This window comes from Paramisgurnus dabryanus, chromosome 24 (genome assembly GCF_030506205.2).
Source record: "Paramisgurnus dabryanus chromosome 24, PD_genome_1.1, whole genome shotgun sequence".
Lineage (NCBI taxonomy): Eukaryota > Metazoa > Chordata > Actinopteri > Cypriniformes > Cobitidae > Paramisgurnus > Paramisgurnus dabryanus.
This window is the reverse complement of record NC_133360.1, coordinates 10,430,544-10,457,266: the sequence shown is the minus strand read 5'-3', so window position 1 is coordinate 10,457,266 and position 26,723 is coordinate 10,430,544. Positions and strand designations below refer to the sequence as shown.

General features: G+C 39.2%; 1 protein-coding gene across 1 annotated transcript in view; it reads left to right on the top strand.

Moving 5' to 3' along the window:
- The window catches only part of elfn2a (extracellular leucine-rich repeat and fibronectin type III domain containing 2a), a 127,441-nt gene that overhangs the window by 44,284 nt on the left and 56,434 nt on the right, over positions 1-26,723 (top strand). Inside the window, exon 2 of the mRNA XM_065244659.1 lies at positions 7,761-7,949. The gene's annotated coding sequence lies outside the window, so the exon portion shown is untranslated. The remainder of the gene's footprint in view (positions 1-7,760; positions 7,950-26,723) is intronic.

The following is a 26,723-nucleotide window of genomic DNA, read 5'->3' as shown; positions in this document are numbered from 1 at the left end:
GCTCAATGAACTTTTAAGTCCGGTTCGCTGAATAATCCACATGCAGGACTTGTTTGTTCTTTAAACATGTTTGATTGATAGAAACGATGGTTTAATCCAAAAGTGCTGGTTTTATGAGTATTGAGTTTGAGGATTGAACCCACGACCTTTGCACTGCTAATGTAATGCTCCAAACTGAACCACATTTCTTACAAAGCCAGACAAAAGACTTTTCCTCCATCTGCTCCGTTCAGTAGCTCACGGCCGGTTTGAAAGACTGCTTATGTGATATTTGTTCTTTTTCTTGGAAGAAGCAAGCAGAATACAGTCCCTCTCACACCTCCGCTCACAAGCCGTAGGTGCGAGCGAGAGACGGCAGGCGGGCTTTGTGCGCTTGCGTTCGCATTATGACTGGCATATGGCACCACGAAGTGAGAACGGCATTGTGACTTTGCCAAATGTGGGATGTAGAAAATGCTTTAACAGGTCGTGGGTGTGCAAAGCCTGTCAGATCATGAAATAAGCTAAACCTTTTGATTTTAGGAGGATGCTGTCGAGTGATGTTACCTGGAGAGACTACTTAAGAGATACTGTGCATAGGAGAATTGATAGTTGAGAGATATTGAATGACAATGTGTTTTGTTTCTCTGAGACGTAAATAAGATGAAACAAAGAGCAAATGCTTTTTTTTCTTAAAGTCCTTGGTAGGCCAATCTCAAGTGTGTCTTCTCTAAAGGACCAGAAGAGATTACAAATACTGCACTCCAAACCATATGTTCAACCCTGTTTTCATTTATTTAAGGGTTGTTGTATCTGATGATTACACCCTAGACAGCAACGGGACAAAAGTTACTGCAAATACACTGCAAACCAATCAGAAGCCTTAATTGACTCAATTGAAAAATGAATCCCATGGAAGTCAATGGAGCTTCTGATTGGTTTGGTTACAAACATTGCTTCTTCTTATGTGGTCATCAGAACACATAACAAACAAAATTATTTACGTTTGTAAAAACATGAAAGTTAGTAAATGAAGACAGAATTACCATTTTTGGGTGAACTATCCCTTTAAAGCGACACTCCACTTTTAAAAAAAAAAATATGCTCATTTTCCAGCTCCCTAGAGCTAAACATTTGATTTTTACCGTTTTGGAATCCATTCAGCTGATCTCCGGGTCTGGCGGTACCACTTTTAGCATAGCTTAGCACAATCCATTAAATCTGATTAGACCATTAGCATCGCGCAAAAAAACCCCAAAGAGTTTTGATATTTTTCCTATTTAAACTTGACTCTTCTGTAGTTACATCATGTACTAAGACCGACAGAAAATTAAAAGTTGCAATTTTCTAGGCAGATATGCTAGGAACTAAACTCTCATTCTGGCGTAATAATCAAGGACTTTGCTGCCGTAAACTTAAACAAGGAACGTCTCATGGGTGAGGAACAGATAAGTCATTCAGTCTGAGGGTGATGTAATGTAAAAAAAAACAAAATGCTCATCTTGAAGACTCTACCAGCATGACACTTGGCATGTAAACGTCTCAATGTCACAGCACAATGAAGGTCAGGTGACAATTGCTTTGCGATCAATAAACTGACAAGCTCTGACAAACTCAAAAGCGTCTGCAAAGACCTTCAACATCAACTTGATGTCTCCTCAAAAAATTTTAAGCTTTGATCCAGGGCTATTTCAATCGTTTTTTGTGTAAACAAGCCTTTAAATCATAACTGCTTGCTTGTAATTCATCTGCAAGGTGAAACACAGCAGGATGCGACCCAAAGAACAAAGCACGTTTTTGCCCCCATAGTCCCAGCGGACCGAGGTCCAAGCGTTTACGCCCATGTCTTTTGATGAAACATCAACAGGGGGTGATTTATTTTCTCGAGATTGATGCTCAATCACAGCGTGTTTGTTTGAAGCAAAACCCCTTTCCGTTCTCGCAGACCCAAGGGCCGATGAACGCTCCATTGTGAGTCATAACCGGCTTTACCGCTGTTTTTATTACAGCAATACTGTAATTAGGCATATACTTTGTACGATTTAATTGACATTGAGAAAATGCACTAGCGTTTTTAATGTCAGTGTTTGATGAGGAGTGGGTGTTTTTGACGCGCTGGTTGCATATAAGTCTCGGCCTTTCGTAATTTTGCGCAGAAGGGTCTGGGAGAGGCAGACGCGTAGGAGAAACGAAGATAGCTAGCAGCTTGGTAAGATGGCGCCTGCTGAGGTCTTCGCCTTTAAGCAGGGGTGTAGGAACGACCTGAAAAGTGGAAGAGAAAGGGGGTTTTATAAAACATTAGCTTCGAGCATGAATTTTAAACATGAAAATTTAACTAATTAAAAAAGAGATCACGTGAATATGATATTGCAAGCCTAGCAAATGCCTGATTAATAATTAAACTTTTACAAGAAAGGTTTGGCATTTTAATGGAAATAATTTTAATGCAGATGTTTAATTTGCGCATGAATATTATAAGTACATATTAAAGGTCACCTAATATATGGTAATTTTTCAAGACGTAATATTAGCCGCAGATGTCCCCTGTTTTAGGTCTTAATACCCTATAGATCTTTTTTTTTTGCTATATTATTTGCTATAATTTATTTTAAGTGCTGTTTTTGTGTGTGTCTCTTTAAATGCAAATGAGCTTTTGCTTCCCACCCCTATTTATCCATACTGAAAACATGCACCATTTTTATTGAGACAATCACATTTTTCATTGTACATAATAATGTGCGGTAATAAATCATGTAAAGAATAAAAAATGAAATAAAATTAACTGTAGTATTTGAATGGTTGTGGGAGGGGCATGCGCAAAGTGACATCAGTTTGCTCAGAAAACGCCATCAGCTTGTCCCATGAGACTTTTGAGGTTTTATGGGTAATATAAAAAGGAGCTGGCAAATTCTTTATCATTACAATGTAGTTGTGTACACACAATTATGTTCAAACAACATATAAAAACGAATTTCTTATATTAGGTGACCTTGCCGTCATGTCGAGGTCACATGATCGATTGTGTCTTGCAATTGGTCTTCTTGATAACTATAGCTATAATATTACGTTTAGACATGTTTGCTTTAGCAATTGTCTGTTTTATAATTTAACTTTGCGATTATTGTTTTAAGAAAAATAATGCACTTTAAACATTATACGTTTTTTTTTAACAAAATACTTCAGTAACCTTATCGTTTAACTGCATGGCATGTTTATTCATGGCAACATTTTATATGATCAGACTAAAAATGTCACTAAAGATTTCATATCCCTTTTTATGTTACATTGTGTTTTCTGAGTCTACTTGTTTTTTTTTTTAAATTCAAATATTGCCGTACTCAGGCAAAGCTAATGCTACGTACACAGCATTGCGTTACTTGCTCTAGACTACTAACGGGATTTAACTTTGTGTCATGCAAATTTTTCGCTAAAGTTGAATATTGCGTTGAACTCGCGTCTGGTGTGAACCCACAGTTACAGTGTGACGCAGGTTTGATTTGGTTAAAATTATATTTTATTATAATATTACATGGTAATTTAATTTTAAAGACTTCTTGTTGCTCAAAAAGGTGGGGTTGTGCTCAGGCTTTCAGGTTGCTCATCCAAATCCTGTAATTCTCACCCTTAACCATTTGCATACTTAGCTCCACCCCCAAAGCTTACATAAACCCTTAATGGTCACAGCATCTACACAAAAAACAACCAATTATCTTGATGAAACCTCCATAATCCCTCTATCGTCAAACAAAGGGCCGTAATTGTCCCCGAGAGACGAACATATTGAACGCGTATCGCACTGCCGTGAGGTGTTTGTAAAATAATCACACTTAACTGTTCAGCAGTTGGTATTCAAACATGACCGTGACAATGATGACACTACAGATGGAAGAAACAACAACAGATATGTTGTTTTGACAGAAACAGTCACAGTAAGAGGTATGAGTTTTTCCTTTGAGAATTGAGCGTGATGTTTAGGTTTTTCCTCTGGAGGTTTGAAGGCAAACGGAGGAAGTGGACTGAGAAATTAAGAATAAACAAGTGAGAAAAGTGTGGGGTTTCAGTCTGAGGGGAAGTCAAAAAAGTAATGGAAGGTAAATTACATGTATGGATAGCTGCCAGCGATGACGATGTGAAACAAGGTAAATACAAAACCTGCTGGTAGCTCACTTGGATAATAGTGTTTGAACCAGCCAAAACGTCTCGATTTTGAAGCCAAAACGTCTCGATCGCCCCCCAGTGACTGGTCCTAGTATAGGTCATAAACCCCGCCTCCCCCATGTTATTCAATGGGAGTTGAGACCAACTAAACAATTTAATTACACTTCAGTTATGTTTTTTTCCGAAACTGGTTTCTGTCATTTAGGGGTTGTGCACACCAAAACTTTTAAAAGCGGCCTGAAGGACACCGAATGCCAGCGAAAAAGACGAATCTATAATTTTGACACATACAATGTCGGGCCAGTCTGAGTATTTCACAATCTGCTCAGTTACTGGGGTTTTCACGCACAACTATTTCTAGGGTTTACAAAGAATTGTGTGAAAAGGGAAAAACATACCGTATGCGGCAGTCCTGTGGGTGAAAATGCCTTGTTGATGCTAGATGTCAGAGGAGAATGAGCCGACTGATTCAAACTCATAGACGAGCAACTTTGACTGAAATAACCACTTGTTACAACCGAGGTATGCAGCAAAGCATTTTTGAAGCCACAACACACAGAACCTTGAGGCGGATTGGCTACAACAGAAAAACGTACCACTCATCTCCATTACAAATAGGAAAAAGAGGCTACAATTTGCACAAGTTCACCAAAATTGGATAGTTGAAGTTTGGAAAAATGTTGCCTGGTCTGATGAGTCTCGATTTCTGTTGAGACATTCAGAATTTGGCGTAAACAGAATGAGAACATGGATCCATCATGCCTTGTTACCACTGTGCAGACTGGTGGTGATGGTTTAATGGTGTGGGGATGTTTTCTTGCCACACTTTAGGCTTCTTAGTGCCAATTGGGCATCGTTTAAATGCCTTGGCCTACCTGAGCATTGTTTATGACCATGTCCATCCCTTTATGACCACCATGTACCCATCCTCTGATGGCTACTTCCACATGATAATGCACCATGTCACAAAGCTCGAATCGTTTCAAATTGGTTTCTTGAACATGACAATGAGTTCACTGTACTAAAATGGCCCCCACAGTCACCAGATCTCAACCCAATAGAGCATCTTTGGGATGTGGTGGAACGGGAGCTTCGTGCCCTGGGTGTGCATCCCACAAATCTCCATCAACTGCAGGATGCTATCCTATCAATATGGGCCAACATTTCTAAAGAATGCTTTCAGCACATTGTTGAATCAATGCCATGTAGAATTAAGGCAGTTCTGAAGGCGAAAGGGGGTCAAACACAGTATTAGTATGGTGTTCCTAATAATCCTTTAGGTGAGTGTATTGTTGCTCATTGCTACAAATATACCCATGCTATTTATGACTGGTTTTGGGATCCAGGGTCACATCCTTGTGTATGTCAATCAATTATATATCAACGTCTCCGGGTCTTCTGGTCTAAACATAATCATATCATGCTGGCCGACAGTCCATGTTCTCTTTATGATCATGTTCGTCGGTCACTAACTTGTGTCTCTTCCTAAATTTTATCCATTGGTCTCTCTCTCTGTCCGTGTGGTCAAGGCTGTCTGCTACTCATTGATTGCCGCCACGGTGGATCGAAACATAATTTTCATCTTTGCTCAAGCACACTCGCATCCTGTCCTGCTTGCATTTATCTGCTTTTGAATAAGGAGAACATCTATCCATCCATCCATCCATCCCATATCTTTCTCTTTCTTTAGTATCCATCCATCTCTCGATCGTATGGCCTGTCTATAAAATATTTAAAAATATTTTTTTCTCACCGTCTCTCTCTATATGTGGAAATCAATGTGAAGTGCTCTGATAAATCCATTCGGTGATGTCACATCGGAAATAGTTTGTGGCCCTTGTTGAAAAGCACACGTGCTACAGTTTCATCTTCGCCATATCGCCTCTTACATCTTTTCTTCTCGCCTATCTGACTTCTGATTTATTTTCATATCTGCCTATTTCAAATGACATCACACATCTCCTCCAATTTCTACCTCCCGTTATTTTGTCTCTTGTATGCTAATAATAGTTTCCTCTTCATCTACAGTACATCGATTTTTACTTTAATCCATATAAGATACGCTGAACAATGGAATTGGGGCAGACTGTGTGCATGATAACGTTGCAGAGTACTTTTGAATAGAAAGTTAATTCCCCCTTGTCATTTAAAATGGTACGGACCTGTGGTGACCTTTAATATGTTAAGCACACCAGTCTTGTCCATTTTGCATTTTGGCCAGGGTGTGTGTCGCCCATTAGAAGCACTTAATAGTATTTTTTATTTGTTGATGTAAACAGCCACAGATAATTTGGTCCACCTATGCTGTCTTTTTCTCCTTTATGGATCTTTATTCTTGCCCGTCTGCAGATGAAAGCTTACACTCATCTACCGTTGAAATCTCTCTCTCCCCTCAAACCTTTGATGTTTACTGTCGGGCGTTATTGTGTGCTTTTGTACTCTGGATAAATCTAGGGTTTTTAAAACCATTTTGAAAACTATTTGCTTTTCTTCTCTGGTCATTCTATGGTTAGAACGCACAAAGCAAACACAATTTCAAAGCAAAGCATCCCTTAAAGGGATAGTTCACCCAAAAATTTAAATTCTGTCATCATTTACTCGCCCTCATGTTGTTACAAACCTGTATACATTTTTTTTCTGCTGATTTTTGAGCAAGGATTGTAACCAAACAGATCTGGGGCACCATTCACTTCCATACTATTCTTTAGGGCTGTTACGATTAATCGTGCAAATGCACGTTTTCTTAATGAATGAATATTAATGAAATACAGTGAAATCCCAGCCCTTCACCAGGAAATGTCTATAGAAATATTTATATTGCTGTTCTTCAAATTGTTTCAGGTATTTATTATTCATGATAGTAAAGAATATTTTGAATGATTTTGTTTAACGAGTGTTGCTTTTTAAATACACGTTATAAACGGCTCTGACTCATAATGATTTTAGATTGATAAAGACTTCTTACTGAAAAAAAGCTGTGCATGAAATACAGATTCGCAGACTTGCGATTCAGAATCAATTTCAGGCCGGCATTTTTAAAGGGACACGCAATTAATCGTTATAGCCCTACTATTCTTTATACTACAATGGAAGTGAAAGGTGCCCCAGATCTAGAGCTGTGACAATGATTAAATAATTGTCTCAGATCACCGCAATGATTGCACATCTCTCTAAAAAACACAAGGGGGAGCTGCAGCACCTGTATAAACCAGAAAGTATCAGATTACTTTTAAAGGTGTGTTATGTGTATAAATATTTACTGCCAGGTAAACCTCGCAAAAGATTTGTGTGAAAATTATTTCATAAACAAACAATTTTTTTTGAGAATTAAATGTCGGAGCAATAAAACAGGCAATTAATCGTCATAATCAACACAATTTATTAGACAATTAACCGTCAGCCAAAGTTCATAATCGTGACATCCCTACCCAGATTTGCTTTGTCAAAAACATTATTTTCATATTTTACCAAAGACTTTTGTTGTTTACAAATATTCATGCTGTGGAAAACAGTGTGCTCGACAATAAAATAGGATTGCTTGCGATATTGCATACAATAATAATTTTGCAATAGAAATAGAAGTTGTTTGTTTTTCATTTCTGTTTCTGTTTTCTTCCTAACAGGGATTTCTCTGGAGGTTCAAATGTGTTTTGCAGAGAGGACCGACCACTGGTCGGTCATGATGTTTTAGGTGGGTGGACCTCTGTTACTTCAAAGCTGAGATCCACGAAAGCAACTAGAAGAGACCAAACTATCAATGTATACAGGACTTCGAATTTCACCTCGAAAGAGTGAAGGAAAGCCTTAAACAGGTAAGAGCTTTTATTGCCACTAAAATGCATTACAGATTGTCCCCATTTAATGAATAGGGATGACAATGAAAGGGCTTTGTGCTTAGTTAAAGGGCACATATTATTTCATTTTTACAATATATGTAATATAAGTCTCAGGTGTGTCCAGAATATACCTGTGAAGTTTTAGCACACTATACTCCACATTAGCAGCGACTAGCAGAAGCAGAGCGACGCAATCTCATTGATTTCAATGGAAGCTCAGTGGCGTCCAGCGACACGGGCGCCAGTGACCGTTGGGGTGTCCAGTCGCGCGACAAAGTTGAGAAATGTTTAACTTTATGCAAATTACGAGTGACTTTCGGGAGCGACTACCAATGAGAACGAAGCAGTGGAGTTCACGTCATCCGCCTCTCCTCAGTTACTGGAGTGGACGTTACTCATTTGTTTATGACAACCAGATATAGAAATGCCTCTTTTGAAAGAGACGAGCGACACACAGCGACAAAGTTGCTTATAATGTGAATGTACCTAACCCTTATGTGTTGTTGGGGCCATTTTTTTTTTTTTCTTATCTTAATTTGGCCACAAATTTCTCTGTTTCAGCAAATGGCATGATTTTTGGTGACAAATCGTATATTTACACAAATTGTAAGAAAATTCTTTGAAATTTTTCAAAACCTTAACAATATACCATGGGCAAATTTACTACCTTACGTGTTGTTAGCGGACAAAAATGGCCACTAAATTAAACGGCTGTAAAAATGTATCCGATTATTATTATTTTTTTTTTTTTGCATATATCTGTTAAAGCAACACTATGTAGTTTTTTTACCTTTAAATAATGTCCCTAAAATAATTTCAGTGATAGAACAACTTTTAACTGGACAAATTGTACTGTTGCTGCAACCTGAGCAGCCTCCTAGCTGCTACAAGCACACTCTGAAAGTGGCGGTGGAGGGTAGGAAACACAGCCCCGCCCCTCCCCCTGCCTGCAGAAGAGTGTCTGACACCAGGCTCTGTTGCGCTTTTCAAACACATGGGGGAGCTGTAAGTCATTTTTACATGAAAACTACATAGTGTTGCTTTAATCAATCTCAGTACTGATCAAAACTACCAAAACCAAATGTTTATGTTTGTTTATATATTAATGGTGCCACATGGTGTTCAACAGTAAAACCGACAAATTTTACCTCTTTGCAAAAGTAAAAGCCAAAAAGAATCAAGAATGCTTTGATAATAAGGTGTCATGGCTCTACAATCAAAACAATTGGGTATAATGGAAGTCAATGGGGCAAAAATGGCCACAAACCATAAATGAGGGAGAAAAAAATAAAATCTGATGCTGCACAAAAACAAAAAAAATGCATCAACGCCAATGTTTTTACTAATCTTTGGCATGCCCAAGACTGTGAAAAGGTGAAAAAAATCAAGTCCACAATCACTTTTTATATTGAAAATCAGTGATTTTTTTTCTCAAATCAGTGGCATAAGTTTGGCAATTAAAGAGTTAAAATATTGTAATTTTTGGAAACATTTGGTAGTTTTGATCAGTATTGAGGTTGATTAACAGATTTATGCACATTTTTACAGCCGTTTAATTTAGTGGCCATTTTTGGTGAATTGAAACAGTGCACAAGGGTTAAGTGGGCGGGGCTTTAGTAGTGTGACATCACATTGCAAAGAGAGTCAAAACAGCACGTCTAATGAGACTGCTTTAGTTTTATAGGTATTAAACCATTCGGGATTAATAGATTTTCTTCATTGTAGTATGGTTGTGTGCACACACTGCCAACCCCTAGTTCCCTTTTACTACACTCTGAGTTATTTTTAACCCATAATGGGTAAATATTGGACAGAACACAACACTTGACCCAATGCTTGGTGGTTTTAACCCAACTGCTGGGTTATTATAACCCATGGTTGCATAACAACAACCCGGGTAATTTTTAACCCAGCATGTGTTCTGTCCAGTATTTACCCATTATGGGTTAAAAATAAGTGTACAACTAAATACTGTATATGCATATTGTAGCAGTTCTTGATTTGCATTTATATTTACACATTTGACAGATGCTTTAACAGTGCATTACAAGGTGCACATTTATCAGTATGTGTGTTCCCTGGGTTCGAACCCATGACCTTTTGTGCCGCTAATGCAATGCAAACCATTTCTGAAGGAATCCATTCGTTAATCGCACGTGATGTGCTTCGTGCAACCAACATTGCAACTCTGCTTCATCATTTGTGTTTTGCCACGGCTCTGTAGATTTAGTAGCGTTGCGGGAAACTCTGTCAGAGTAATATAGTACGCTGCTCGGTCCGCGTCAGCGTTTGCAAGAATGGTTTACGAACGTGAGTCATTTGGTTACGCTGCTTTTGTTAAAAAGTGTAGCTATTTATAAATAAGAACTGGCCTACCAGGAAAAGCATGTACAGTATTGTGTCAGCAAAAATCATTTTTAGCAAGGATAAAATCGTCCCAACTATAGGATCAATTTGTTTGGCTAGGACAGCTTATCCTGTTTTTCTTTCACTGTTTCGTACTATCTATTTGTTAGACAGTTAGATGACAACGTTTTGTCTGATACTCGACATAAATCTACACACACTTACTCAGAATTTGTCAGACGGACCCCTGCTGTTCTTCCTCTGTGATTTCAGTGCCAACTCTTAGGTCCAACCGAGAAAGCCTGCCAGCCAATGGGGATTTAAACTGTGAGCAAGTGTGTATTGGATAGTAAGTGTGTGTTGTTTTCCAGACAGGTTAGTCTGCTAGGCATATTGTTCTGAAGTGTTACAGTGAACACGTTTTTGTCTTGTTCAAAATTGCAGATTGACTTTTGAAAGTGTTTCATGTTTTTCAGTCAATGTATGTTAAGATAGGGTCACACCAAAAGATGTTTTGTATCTTATAAGATTTTTTAAAATGTGAGAGACTACAACCATGATGAAAAATATCTGCGATTAAACGCATTTATAGGCGTGCTTCCTCGGACAGGGATTAGCCTAGGTCAGGACTAGACCTAAGTTTTTTTTATTAAATATAACTAGTTTGAGTTATATACAAACATGCCTTACTAAAAACATTACTGATGTGCATTTTGAGGCAAAACAAAGGGCACTGATGTATTTTGAGATATGTCAGTGCAAGATGTTTTCAGTTTGGACAGCTCTTACATTTATTTTAGTCTAGGACTAGTCTAATCCCTGTACTGGAAACCGCCCCATAGTGTGTGGAGTGAAGGGTTCCCACATGTCCTTGAAATCATTGAAAGTTTGTTAATCTGGGGGAAAAAATTCAAGGCTGTAAAGTTTTTGAAAACTTACATAGATAGATACAGATCATTGAAAGTGCTGAAAGATTTCTGGAAAAAAAACCATATTATTCCCTGTGTAGTGTAGGATAATATCATAAATATTTTTAAGCACACGTGCTAAACTGTTCGATTTAAATGCTTATATCTTCTGTATGCAAATGTTGATTCATATCAAAATGCTTTTTAGCATAGTTGTGTTTGACACATGAAAACGTCTTGGGTTACGTATGTAACTGTTGTTCCCTGAGAAGGGAACGAGACGCTGCGTCTCCTTTTCCATACTTCCTGCGTCCCTGTAACGCCGTCTTTGGCAATATTTCAGATAGCGACATACTTCCTGGTTCCCACGTCACCCTGTCTTTGTCGTTAAGCCTCACCGTTGGTTGAATTTGCTATACACATTCAGACGCACTTACCCCTGGACGCGTCCCCAAAGGGTAACTGCAGTGACGCAGCACGAGTTCCCTCAAAAGAGAACTGTAACAATGTATCTTAAAAGGTAACACGATGTAACCTTGCTCTCACTTTAAATGTGTCCCCACATTTAGTCCTTGAATTTGAGGGTATGGACCTGGAAAGTCCTTGAAAGGTCCTTGAATTTGAAGTTAACTAAGGTGTGGGAACCCTGGGAGTGCCGCTATGTGGTCATGATACGCACCATACACCATCAGATTAACCTTACAAACAACTCACGTCTACACTGAGAACACAGGAAATCTCGCAATGATCTCTCAATGTCTCTCGCGGCCAAACGGGGCTTCACAGTAAACAAAAATGGCGAAAAACGGGCATTCGCAAATGGCATTACCCTTACAAAAATTTACTATGGTTATATTACGGTAAAAGTGTAGTAACATTGTTTTTTTGGTGTATTGATTACTATCAGCAAAACGTCTTGGGTTAAGTATGTAACCTTTGTTCCCTAGGAAGGGAACGAGACACTGCGTCAGATAACTTTACGCTATGGGGGACGCCATCACGCTGTAGGCGTTCCCCATAGCGTTAACTCTCTGACGCAGCCTGAAGTTCCCTCGATAGGGGACCATGCTACTACACTAACCATAGTTTAATTATGTTTTTTTTCCTTTTAACTGTAGTAAACATTTAATTTTCATAAGGGTAATACAATGCACTGCTTTTTTACATCTCTGATGTCCTTTGGACTGTGCCTGCTGCGCCATGACTGTAGTTGTTATGGTTACGTCTTTCATTAATGGTGCTCTAAGCGAATCTGTGTGACGTCCCTTCCTGTTGACGTTCGGTTAGGTTTGACCACTTTGTTTTTGTTGCAGTTTGCGAAGCCTGTGCTGTCTGCAGAGACCGCATTTTTTTATAGTGTGTTCAGAGGACAGGCAGCTAGCAGATAGTGAGGATATGTTTACTGTATGAAACAAAAAATGTTTTATGGCCTAAAACACGTGAATTCGCTTAGAGCTTCTTTACAGTAATTTGTTTGTGATTGGGTATAATTTCGTTCCATGAGACGATCTGTAGCGTGCGTGTGTGTGTTTAATCTCGGGGTTATCCCCTCACAACAAGATTTCTATTACCACGTGCCTCCGAGCTGATTCAGATGCTCTCAACACACCGCAGACCGCAGAAAAAATCTGAAAAGATTATCTGTTCAACCACGAAGACGATAGGGACTTTACATAGGATTGTCGTAAAGGTGAAAATTGGCCCAAATTCATTATCTTTTGGTGTGCACCGGGCTTTAGCTTTTTGAGGTCATCGATATGATAGCGTACTGCTAAAAGTTGACATTGAATTTTAAATGTATGTAACGGCTAAAAGTAAAAGTATCTTAGGTCTGGAAAACAGGCTGAAAATATCGATGACCCCTAATGCACTCACTTTTATTGTCCAATAAGATGTGCGAGAGGCCTCACAAACTGCTGTTTTGGGATTGATTGCGTCGTGCCACGCCCTTTTTTTACATTAACTATGGACTTTCATTAGGAATATTGCTGAAATTATATTACACCACAGCTTTAAAGTGTAGACAGTCATTGCTGTGCGGAAATGTTCAGTAGATATGCAGCTTGACGTTGTTTCCATATGAGTTTGTCGACAGGTGCTCAATATGTGCATCTCGATATGTGTGACTCTAGGGAATGACATGTTCCTGAATCTGATATTTTTGCATAATATTTGTCTGGGCGTGTCATTGTCAATTTCATCGTGTACAGTACACCAGTGCTCATGTCAAAACCAGTTGTCAGCGGTCCGTATGACACTGGTGACGTTTCCTTGTGTGCAATGAGTGTGTGTTTTGCTCTTGTTGTGTGTGTAACTTCTAGTATAGTTTGCGTCCATGCGTGTGTGTGGCTCTCCGCTTGTTTTTGATGGGAACCGGTGATACACGCAAGCCTTTTCTTCAACAGCTCCAACATAGATAAGAAGCTTGCGGTCAGAGTAAATCTCACAGCTTTGGGAGAGGCTGTGCTGAGGTAGCCAAGATAAGTTTTTGCTTTGACACCCAAATCCCGTACCTCATTGGCCTCTCATTTGCATATTCATGAACTGGACATCTTGGTTTTAAAGGGGACAGAGAATGAAAAACCATTTTTACTTTGTCTTTGTTGAATAATGGTAGTCTACCCGCATCCACGAACATACAAAAAGTGCTAGACATGTTAAACATCTAAACAGTCTCATAGAAATTCCTCTTTTAGAAATGTCAGCCAGAAAACGGCCCAATCTGAAAAACTGATGCTTATGACATCACAGGCATCTCACTGCCCCTCCACTTTAAAATAATTGGCTACATTTTTTGAGTGGCAGCAAAGTCAGCCAATCAGTAGTGAGATTGCAAGTTAAGCCAGTAGGGGGAGCCAAATAGGTGCAAAACCACTTGTTTAAAATCCCCCACCCTAATAGAGCTATCTGAGAGAGGTTTTTAGGAAGCTTCTAAGGCATTACAGACCCAAACCAAAAAAAATTTTGTCGACATGTCACATCACAGAACAAGGATAAATACCTCGTTCAATCATTCTATGTCACCTTTAAAGAAATACTTCATCCAAAAATGAAAATTTACTAGGCAGACCATTAAACAAACCGTGACCGGAAGCTACTGTAACATTAAAATAATAAAATAAAAATACTGCGCCATTGACTTAAGACTAGGTTTTAGTTGGTCTTTAGTCACAATAATTTTTAGTGTCCTCAACATAGCAACGCACCAACAATGCATCTAAACACACCTCTTTGTTTTCAGACCACCTTACTCATGGGCAAACAGATGGGCGCAAGCGCATTTGCTATTTAAACAACATGGTGCCGAACCCGGACCTAAAAATGATAGCTGCGTCAAGCTGCAACTAGCAAAAAACACTTGTAAGATAGGCCACACAGAGCCATAAAGATCTGATTATCAGGATGAAGACGTCTCTGCCCATTTCTTAGAACCGAAACTCATTTGAGATAATGAGAGCAGTGGGTTAGTCAGCCTGTTGGGCCTTTTGTTTTTCCGTTTGTTGCATCAGAACCCGAGCCAAGGCAGATTGAAAAGGAATCTTGCCAATCCCCGCGGAAGGTTTCCATTGACTGCCCAATCATTGGCGGAAACGATTGTTTGGGGACCAATGAGAGGGTGTTACCGGGCAAAGCTCCACCCAGGGCCCAAAGGAAGACGGCTAAGCTATTCAGTCTCTGGTCGCTGGTTAGCCAACATTGGTTGCCAGGTGCCAATTCCTCATTTCCTTGTTTCCTCATCCAAATTCATTAGCAGTTCAGCCAGACACAGAGAAAAGCCTCTTATACCCATCCAGTCAATCTAACATTGCTCCAATCAGCCTTGCCTATTTAACCAAATGGTCACATTTCCCATAATGCATTGCTTTTATAGTTAATCCGTTGGGGACGAATGAGCCTTGCCTTGTCGTGCAACACTGCAGCTTGTATTCGCACATTGTTGCTTATTGCTAGGGCGACAAGAAAAAGCAGCTGCAAAAACGCTATAATTTGGCATCCCTTACCCAGAGCTGCCCTAAGTATTGGTATCCAGGGACGGTGGGAATCTTCTCCGGTTTCTCCACCCCAGCGGCTCATCTGCATTAACTTTGTGCTAATCTTATTAGCTTCTTGTTATTGAATCCTGCAGGATTTCGCCTGCCGCTTCGTGATTCTGCATATTATACACTCCTTTCCTCCGCTGAGCCGCGGGAATGAATATGTTAATGGCTAACGTTGTTGTGCGAGACAGAAAGTTTAGTCTTGATGTATTCCTGTCTGTCATATGAGTGAGTAGCGTGTAAATATTTGTCTATGTGCTGGGAGCCCCATGATGGATTTTTCTAATTCGATTGATAGCTTTTCCTAAATCACTACCGTCTCAGAGGCCTCGTGTATCAGCACCTTGTCTGTTAAACACATGCCTTACCATTTCTCAAGATACAGTTGGCTCCTATCTAAAAAGTCTAAAACTTTACCTTGATTTTTGATTTGTATAAAACATACTGTACATACAATATATGTGACACAGTCTATGGTGTGAAAACTTATCTGAAGTAATTTTTTTGTGATTTACTTTTCTTTTGTATTTTTTGTTTTGCATAAATTGACCGAGTAAGGTCATGTTCAAGATTGAAATCAGTGTGAAATCAAACTTTGATGCTCCTAATCCCATTTGTAGGTTATTAGACTTTAGCCTGGATTTCACAGAGAGGGTCCCCTTAAGAAAATTTGCATGATTTTGCTACAGTTAAAAATAAACATGGTTACCGTAGGAAAGCCATGGTTACCACAAAATGTATGAAGTCAGTTTCCCTGCGGTTCATACAGGTTCCCTTGCAGAGTATAACAGGTGTAGTTCATCACACCGACTGTCAACATGTTCCACAAAGTTTGACAGCCAAAAAATGTGAAATCTGACCTTTCTGTGAAATGTTTTGCTTGAAAAGTTTGCCACTTGGTTTGAGATTGTGTTATTTGACAAAGGCGTTCATAATACTTCAGCCAGACTTATTTTAACATTATTTTGGCTTAAAGGGACACTCCACTTTTTGAAAATAGACTCATTTTTCAGCTTCCCTAAAGTTAAACATTTGATTTTAACCGTTTTGGAATCCATTCAGCTGATCTCCGGGTCTGGCGCTAACACTTTTAGCATAGCTTAGCATAATCCATTGAATCTGATTAGACCATTAGCATTGCGCTAAAAAATAACCAAAGAGTTTTGATATTTTTCCTATTTAAAACTTGACTCTTCTGTAGTTACATCGTGTACTAAGACCGACGGAAAATTAAAAGTTGTGATATGTCTAGGCCAATATGGCTAGAAACTATACTCTCATTCTGGCGTAATAATCAAAGACTTTGCTGCCGTAACATGGCTGCAGGAGGTGCAATGATATTACGCAGTGCCCGAAAATAGTCCCCTGCTATTGAAAGTTACCAAGGGGACTATTTTCAGGCGCTGCGTAATATCATTGCGCCTCCTGCAGTCATGCTACAGCAGCAAAATCACTGATAACTGCTTGATTACTACTGTATTAGCAAAACCATGGTTTTACTACAGATACCATGGTATAACTATGGTTTTTAAAAACCATGTTCATAGTTGTCAAAACCATGGTAATTTTTTGTGGTAACCATGGTTTTTGGTTTTAACTGTAGACTACAGAGTTAAAACTGTACAGTCCCTTCAGAAAAAACCAACATGATCTCACAAAAATCCGTGAAATAGTCACGCATTATTTTGCTCAGTTTTGTGTGACATTGTCACGTATTTCCACCATATTACGTGCCCCTGACACGACTTGCTTTTCCGTGACAGTTTCACGTATTGGTTACTCAACTGTTTTTCCTATTTTTAAACAATTTTCGCTTCGGTTTGGGGTTAGATTTGCTGTTTGCGTTAGGATGTCACTTAATGTATTGGTTTATTAAAAAAAAAATCGTATGCTTTTTAAACCATCGTCGCCTGACGTTGGGGTTAGAGTTGGGTTTGGGTAAGGATGTCATTTTATGTAACAGAAGGTTGTTCTAACCCCAAACCGAAGCGACAATTGTAAGAAAATAGGAAAAACAGTTGAGTAACCAATACGTGAAACTGTCACGGAAAAGAAGTCGTGTCAGGGGCACGTAATATGTGGAAATACGTGACAATGTCACGCAAAACTGAGCAAAATAATGCGTGACTATTTCACGTATTTTGTGAGATCAGGTTGGAAAAAACGCAATTTTGCAATCGCATTATTCAACGCTTAATCAGCCAAAGTCTGCATATTTATGCAGGGGCCGCGTTTTTTTCAAATACGTCGCACTTTCGCAGCATAAATTGCAGATTTTTGTGCGCAAAATATGCAAAAATCACATATATCTTATCAGAAACTTAAAAAAATGTTGCATTTACTTCACACAAGCGAAGCCATGTCCCCTGTTGCCATGGGAACGTTATGAAGTGACGTGATTATGTGACGTGAACATCATTGAAAAGTTGCAAACAGTTTTTGCAAGTTCCCGCAGTTTTTTACAAGTTCCCGCAGTTTTTGTAAGTTCCCGCAATTTCATTGCATAGAATTGCATAAATATCCCGCATATTCCCTCGCTTTTTTTTTCAGAAAACGTGCCGCAAGATCAAGGATTTTTGCCTGCAACAATCGCAAAAAAACATCTGCGTTTTTTCTGGAAGGACTTTGTAGTAAAACCATGGTTAATTTTTGTAAGGGGGCTGCAAAAGTTAAACCATGGATACCACCAGATAATAGGGATGTGCATCGATGCATCGCGCTCCCATTAAAAAGACCTGTCTGAAATCGATTCTGAATCGTAAGGCTCCGATTCAGTGTTTCATGCACAGCTTGTGCATGTATTACGGCTCTGTGATCAGTAGGAAGTCCTTATCAATCTAAAATCACTACAAGTTTGACTCGTTTATAACGTGCATTTAAAAAAGCAACACTCGTCAAACACAATCATTTAAAATATTCTTTATTATCATGAAAATACCTGAAACAATCTGAAGAACAGCGATATAAATATTCCTTTAGACATTTCCTGGAATAGTGTTTGGTATACTACTTCTTCTGTGGCACAAATGGTGTTTCTAAGCGAGAGCGCCCCCTGGCTTTTGGATGTGCCTGCATTTCACCGTAATTCATTCAAATTCATTCATTGAGAAAATGCGCATTTGCCCGATTAATTGTCACAACCCTACCAGATAAACATGGTTCCGCTTCAAAAACCATGGATAAACCATGATAACTGCATAAGACCATGCATTTGTCAATGAAAATCAATTCACCAAAAAAACATGGTTACTACAAAAACTGCTGGTTAATTTTTGTAAGGGTCGGCTGGGGTCACTACATGATCATATCATAACTGCCGTATATAGCCAGATTACTGGCAGACTGATTAAAATTGGGTTTATTCCATAGCAGATGTGATGCCGAATAGGTCTCGAACATCTGTGGCTATGTTGTGTCTGTCCTTCCTGCTGTTCTGGATAATTCGTCTTTGTTGGAGCGAATCAACCCAAAGTGATTAATGACCGGATGAGTCAGAACTAAAGATGCCTCTCGACCTTTCGGATTCGACTTGACTTTGTAAACAGTCGCTGTAAATTAGAGCCGTTCCTTCGACGGCCGCAAACAGAGACCAAATTAACCGGAGCCCTAAACAATCTGAACTGTCACTTCTGCCAAAGGGGAATTGCAAAAGTAAAGATTGATGCGGGGTCAGTTTCTCCTTTATTCCATCGTGAGCATCAACAATAAATGTAAATTCATAAACAGCTTATAAAGCAGCTTATAAATAACAGTAGGATAATCTCTTAAAGGGACAGTGTACCCAAAAATAAAGTGTACTCTCATAATCTTTCTCCGTGAAACACAAACTGTAAAAAGTTATTTGTCAAAGTGAAAATTTGTAGTTGAAAATGTTTAAACATTTTAGATGTTACTAACTGAAGTAATTTTTTTCACCTTAAATTTTCAATTAAACTAAGAATTAAGGCGTTACCAATTAAACTCATTTTTAAGTTAATCCAACTTTTGGTCATTATTTACCTTTCAATAGGACAACATTGATTGTCGGCCGAGTTGATAGGCGTGTCAGTCGACGTCCGTCAACATAACAAATTTTGTTTTCACCAGCAAGAGGCGGCAATCTTGCCGCAATACCGGATTTATTGGAGAAATATTCCCAAAGTGAATGAGAGAAGAATAATGAAATAAAAGACAGTAAATGAGTTAAGTGATGAAAGAAGTTAAATAGAAGAGGAAATGAGAGGAGGAAAATGAGTGAAAAAGCGAAAGGGAGATGATTAAACAAAAGTATGGAGGTGAGTTGAAGGAAATAGCCGGAAAAAAGGAGATTAGCTAAAAGATTCAGTAAGACGGAAATAGGCAAAGAGAAAATCGTTCTGAACAAATTTGTCCCCAGAAGTGAACTAAACCTGGCAAACTTACCTTTTTGGGGACATTTGGGGTTTGCTCTATTGTAAAGGCGCTATATACAGATCCTTAAAACCCATTTTTTTGTCATTTGTAGGGTGTAGATTAGGTTTTTACATACTAAACTTGTATTATATAGTAATTTTAATTGGCTCTATATAAACATGATAGTAAAAAAGTCTATACTGTGTGTGTGCTGTGTTTATGGGGACCACATGTCTTTTATAAGGATAGTAAACCCTACCTTGTGGTCCCCATCACAACAGCAGGTTTATAAAAAGACTAAATAATTAATTGTTTCACATAAAAAAGCCAAAATGTGTCTTTTTTTACTAATAGGATGCTAGTGCCCAATCTGGCTCTGTCCCATGTGTTTCCGCCAATAAAGCAATGAGCATTCTTGGTTGGAAACAATTGGCTCTGCTTACACCCCTTTATTCGCAAACAAGGCCGCTAAATGACACCTCCATCAAAAAAGAGATAATGATATTAACCGAATGCTCTAGGCACATATTATACATACGTTAAGTACTTTCACTTTAAATCTGCTTAATCCTATTCAGAAATACCGTTTTGTTGGCAGAATCCATTAAAGGAAAACACCACAGTTTTTCAATATTTTACTATGTTCTTACCTCAACTTAGATGAATAAATACATATCTATATTTTTTCAATGCGTGCACTTTCATTCTTTGTACAGCGCTTCTTAAATGTGTTAGCATTTAGCCTAGCACCATTCATTCCTATGGCTCCAAACAAGTTTTATTTTGTGCCACCATACTTAACTCGTGTAACTACTCATGTAACAGTCTTTAAATAGGGAAAACATGGAAGTGTTTGATGGCTTCTAAATTCATCCCTGTTTGGATCCTAAGGAATGAATGGGGCTAGGCTAAATGCTAACACATTCACAAGGCGCTGTACAAAGATTAAGTGCACGCATTGAAAACAAGATAGGTATTTATTTATTCATCTAAGTTGAGGTAAGAACATAGTAAAATATTGAAAAACGGTGGTGTTTTCCTTTAAGAATCTTATAAAAAATGCTAATTTACCTGAAAACATGTCAGACGCACTTAATATTTTTTGCATCAATGCATCAGTGCATTAACTTCGGCAACCTTTTTGTAATTTTAATTCACCTGCTCACTTATCGTGCCCAGAGAAGGAACGAAAAGGAGAGAGTTGTTAAATGATTTACGTTCCACGTTTTTACGACTTCGTTTTATAGCCAATCACCCAACAAACAGCCATTTTAACATTGAAAATTAGGAAGGAGTGACCCAACTGATAAATTAAAGGCTTTAGGAATGAATCAAAGCCTCGGGTATAAGAAAGATATGGCATGTTGGCCTTGAAAATGTCTTGAGATAGAAGTTCCCAGTAGAGAATGAGAAGGTCATGAGTAATAGGGCCTTGCTATGAGAATTGACTTGTGTGCGTGTGTGAGAGAGTCCCTTTTTTGAGAAGTGTTATGGCAGAAGATCCTTTACACCCCAAATGAAAAGTCTGTTGTTGTCGCCCGCACTCAGTAATGAGCACCTGAGGGATGGTCGGGCGCGAGCGAACCGTCAAGAGGATGAAAGGACTAGAAAAATAGTGATGAAAGAGAGAATTAGCGATAGATAGAAAGAGAGAAAGAGCCAGGGAAGATGCGGCTGGAAATAATGGGGGTATCTGAGAGATTCGAGACAAAGGAAGACACAGAACTGGACCCGACTTCAAAATAAGCCGGCGGACGGAGAAACGCCAAGAACGGTGAGAGATGAATTGATGCTCTGCTTGAAAAAAAGTAAGAGGAGGGAGATTGAGAGAAGGACTGGGAGCACGCTCAAGGCCCTTCTGTAATTACCAACCGGCCCCGGAGCTGTACACGAGGGCCCGGCTCTTAAAAAGCTATCCCAGCGTGCACTTCTGCACTCACTTTTCATTAACTTGTAGGGTTGAGCTGGGAGCCAGAAGAACGGGCCATTACAGGAAAGCCAATCAGGTTCTGTGTGCCTGGATTTACTTTTTGGGAATAGGTATTAATTGTTAGCTTGTGTAGTAAGTTATTAAAGTAGTTAAAATCAAGTAACCGCAACAACCGCGCTTTTCACGTTAAACTCATATATAGCTATTTAAATTCCTTCACCGCGACAGCCCTAGCTGCTATCTAAAAAAAGGTTCGACTGACAGACAGACAGGCAGACAGACAGACAGACAGACAGATAGATAGATAGATAGATATACAGACAGACAGACAGACACAGAGATAGATGGTAGACAGACAGACACACAGACAGATTAATATGTTGAGAGACAGACAGACAGATTGGTATGTTGAAAGACAGACAGCAAGGTAGACAGACAGGTAGGTAGAAAGACAGGCAGCTAGGTTGACATACAGATAAGTAGACAAACGGACAGATAGATAGACAGACAGACAGATGGGTAGACAGACAGAAAGACAAACAGGTAAGTAGACAGACAGAGAGACGGGTAGACAGCCAGAAAGACAGAAATATAGATGAAAGACAGACAGACATATTGATAGTTTGACAGACAGACTGACAGATGGTAGACAGACAGTACGACAGAAGGTATACAGACAGATAGACAGGTAAGTAGCCAACGGACAGATAAACAGACAGACAGAAGAGTCAGAAAGACAAACAGATAGAGAGACAGACAGACAGACAAAGAGAGACACGGGTAGATAGACAGATGGATGGTAGGCAGACAGACAGATTGATATGTTGACAGACAGATCGACAGAAGGTAGACAGACCAACAGAAGGTAGACAGACAGAATGACAGAAGGTAGACAGACAGATAGACAGGTAAGTAGACAAACAAACAGATAGATAGACAGACAGGAGGGTAGACAGACAGATGGAGAGAGAGCTGGGTAGACAGATATGCAGACATATAGATGGTAGACAGACAGACATTGATAGGTTGACAGATAGTAGACAGACAGACAGACTGACAGATGGTAGACAGGTAAGTAGACAAACAGACAGCTAGATAGACAGACAGAAAGACAAACAGGTAGGTAGAAAGACAGACGGACAGACAGAGAGAGAGAGAATTGAATTGAATTGAATTGAGAGAGAGAGAGAGAGAGAGAGAGAGAGACTGTCTGTCTGACAGGTAGACAGATAGACAGACAGTAGACAGACCGATGGATGGTAGACAGAATGACAGAAGGTAGAAAGACATGTTGGTAGAAAGGCAGACAGACAGGCAGCTAGGTAGACAAACAGATATGTAGGTGGACAGACAGATAGACAGGTAAGTAGACAAATGAACAGATAGATATACAGACGGGTAGACAGATAGACCAACAGTAGACAAACAGACAGATTGATAGTTTGACAGACAGACAGAGAGACAAACAAACAGATGATAGACAGACAGACTGAGAGATGGTAGACAGGCAGGTAAGTCTGACTAACACACTTGGCTCAAGCGAACGTCAGCATTGTCAGCGTCACTGACTCCCCACGTCTCATTAGCCCGCTTAGTCATTTAGCATGCTTGTCGATCAAATTTTTACAAACAACACAGAGACAGGAAGACTGTATCCAAACACTGTAGACCTCCTGTCACTTCAGCTTCGGCTGTTCATTGAATTATTGGCAAATCAACAGGACAGAGGAACCTCCCAACTGTGTTGGATGATTACTTCAGCATGGACCTGAATGAGAAAAGAATCGCTATTTAGTGTTAAAGACCGCCAAGTAATGACGCAAGTGTTTCAAGACTCTTAACTCGTCTCTTGCGGACTGATTCATTCTTCCTGTTCTTTTCAAGTGTTAAATCGCGGCGTGTAGTTCACTGTGGCTCTAGTCATGAGTGAAAAACGTTTAACTTTACTTATTGTGCTGCTGACTGCGGGTATTTCAGTTGCCATCTACAGTATCTCTCTGTCTGTCTCTCTGTTTATCTGTCTGTCTGTCTGTCTCTTTGTGTCTATCTCTCTGTGTCTATCTCTGTCTGTCTGTTTATCTCTCTTTGCCTATCTCTGTGTCTGTATCTATCTCTGTGTCTATCTCTGTGGCTATCTCTATCTCTGTGTCTATCTCCGTGGCTATCTCTGTGACTATCTTTGTGTCTATCTCTGTGTCTATATCTATCTCTGTGGCTATCTCTATCTCTGTGTCTATCTATGTGACTATCTCTATCTTTGTGTCTATCTCTATTTCAGTGTCTATCTCTATCTCTGTTCATCTTTGTGTTTATCTCTGTCTATCTCTGTGTCTATCTCTAACTCTGTGACTATCTCTATGTCTATCTCTGTGTCTATCCATATTGCTGTGTCTATCTCTGTGTCTATCTCTATATCTGTCTATCTTTGTGTCTATCTATATATCTGTCTATCGTTGTGTCTATCTCTATCTCTGTGACTATCTCTATCTCTGTGACTATCTCTATCTCTGTGTCTATCTCTATTTCTGTGTTTAACGTTATCTCTGTCTATCTTTGTGTTATCTCTATCTCTGTGTTTATCTCTGTGACTATCTCTGTGTCTATCTCTATCTCTGTGTCTATGTCTATCTCTGTATCTATCTCTGTGTCTATATCTGTATCTATCTCTGTGTCTATATCTGTGACTATCTCTGTGTCTATCTCTGTGTCTATCTCTGTGACTATCTCTGTGTCTATCTTTATCTTCTGTGACCATCTCTATCTCTGTGTCTATCTCTGTGACTATCTCTGTGACTATCTCTGTGACTATCTCTGTGTCTATCTTTATCTTCTGTGACCATCTCTATATTTGTGTCTATCTCTATCTCTGTCTATCTTTGTGTCTATCTCTATCTCTGTGTCTATGTCTATCTCTGTGTCTATCTCTGTGACTATCTCTGTGACCATCTCTATCTTTGTGTCTATCTCTGTGTCTATCTCTGTGTCTATCTCTGTGTCTATCTCTGTGACTATCTCTGTGACTATCTTTATCTTCTGTGACCATCTCTATCTTTGTGTCTATCTCTATCTCTGTCTATCTTTGTGTCTGTCTCTATCTCTGTGTCTATCTCTCCCTGTGTCTATCTCTATGTTTATCTCTATGTCTATCTCTATGTCTATTTTTATGTCTCTAAATGTCTATATCCATCTGCATGTCTTTTGTGTTCAGGGTTTGGAACAACTGGGTGTAAATATTTTTGGTTGAACTCTTCTCTTTTAGAGATTCTGCCCTTGGACTGTGCTCACAATTTATGCCATCACACTTACCATCATTACCAATTTAATGAAACATTTGGGCCAGATGTTGCTATAGCCTTCAGGTGAAAATACGTTTATTTCTCATTAAATCATCGGTACCACAGCAGGAGCACGTCAATGCCTCTTCCACATAATTTTATAATGATTATGTTATATACGCAGACATAAATAATATCTGTTAAAGTATATGCGTTTCATTTTTACTCTCCGGTGGCCTTTGAATTTGGTTTGGGGTTTAGTTTAGATTGGGACAATATCTCTCTCTCTCTCTTTAACACATACTTCCTCTATTAGTGTCATTTTCCTTCTTTTTCATCACACTGCTCTAAATCCCATGGAATAAATGTAATGAGGAGCTTTGGGTGTATTTATGGGGATTGAGACACTGAGCTGGTATGAAGTTAATCTCTGCAGAGTGTGTGTGTGTGGGCATAGGAAAGCCTCACATCAGCTACATTGTGGGAACCAGTCAGTCCCTGTGAGGGTTAAAGCTTAATACACAAATAAAATAATGTTATAAGTAAAACCCAAAACTGCATAAAGGTCCGTGTAAATTATAATAGGTTTAGCTAGGGGATATGAAATTTCGTTAGCTCATTATGAAAACAATAGTATTGACGTCCCCAAAGTTTAGTGCCTTGTATTTGTATTGTATGACAGCAGTTGTATAGTTTGGAGAAACACATTTAAAATCAAACAGAGCTGAAAACCGAGAGCAACCGCAAAGCTATTAACTTTCCCCCTGGGATAGACCGAGTCTCCCATGACTTTTAATTGAACTTAATTGCAATTCCGTTGCATGAGGTCACACCGTAAGCTCATTGTGCACTCTGCAGTCTCCAGCAGTTCTCCAGTGTCAGGCCTCTTTACAATTACCATCCGTTGTACCAGTTTTAAAAACCGCACAGCTGGTTATCAAACCACAGCTTAATAAGGCACAAAAGCCAGTGCCCGTTCTCCTCGCAGAACTCGTCCATATTGCATAACAAGGTGCATGAATGCAACGATGCAAGTTTGTGACAAGCCGAGCTTGTCATCCAGTCAGTGAAATTTGTTTTATTTTATTCAGCGTTTAATCATTTTAAACCAGAGGCCATGGAGAGATGCCTGACTGAATTCAGAACACAGCCAGACGCCTTTAACAGCTGTTCAGTTCCGGTTTTGCATGCTGGCTGCAGGCTGGTTTGATGCAATTTTTGAAATGCAAAGTTTTTTTCTGACACAGTTCAGTTTACCTCAAAAGCATATGCATAACTTTAGAGTTGGACTTCTTTTTGTTAGAAAAAAAGTCCTAATATGTATATATTTGGTAACCAATATGCACCTCTGAGGTACAGCTAAGAATTGGTGATTAAAAGTATCACTGTTGGAAATTGATAAACTTTATGCAAATTAGCAGACATATAATGTAGTTCATTTTGGACCCTATGCATATACGATGCAGCAGTGCTACATTTATGTAGTGCTATATTTAATTGTCTCATATGTTATGATGATGTTCATGTTAATATCATCCTCTCTACCCTCTCTCTTGTTTTATCTCCTTTTATTCGTATCATTCTCATCTCCTTACGGCTGGTCAATGGCAATGATTATTTGAAGGAATCTAGCAGGGCACTGTTTTTGTTACCAAGCAACATGGCGATCTGTGTCTGTGTATTCTGCTTGAATTAGACTGCGCTGGAAAGACAGTTAATGAGATGAATGGCTGCATCGGAAAATATGAACGTTACATTCTTGTTATTTTATTCGGCAGCGCGCTCATTACGACAGTGACCCGTGCCGGAGTCTATTAAAACTAAGTAGTCGAGCTCAGGAGAAGAAAGCGAGTGCGAGTCTGTTTTCTGATCTCTCTGCTCCT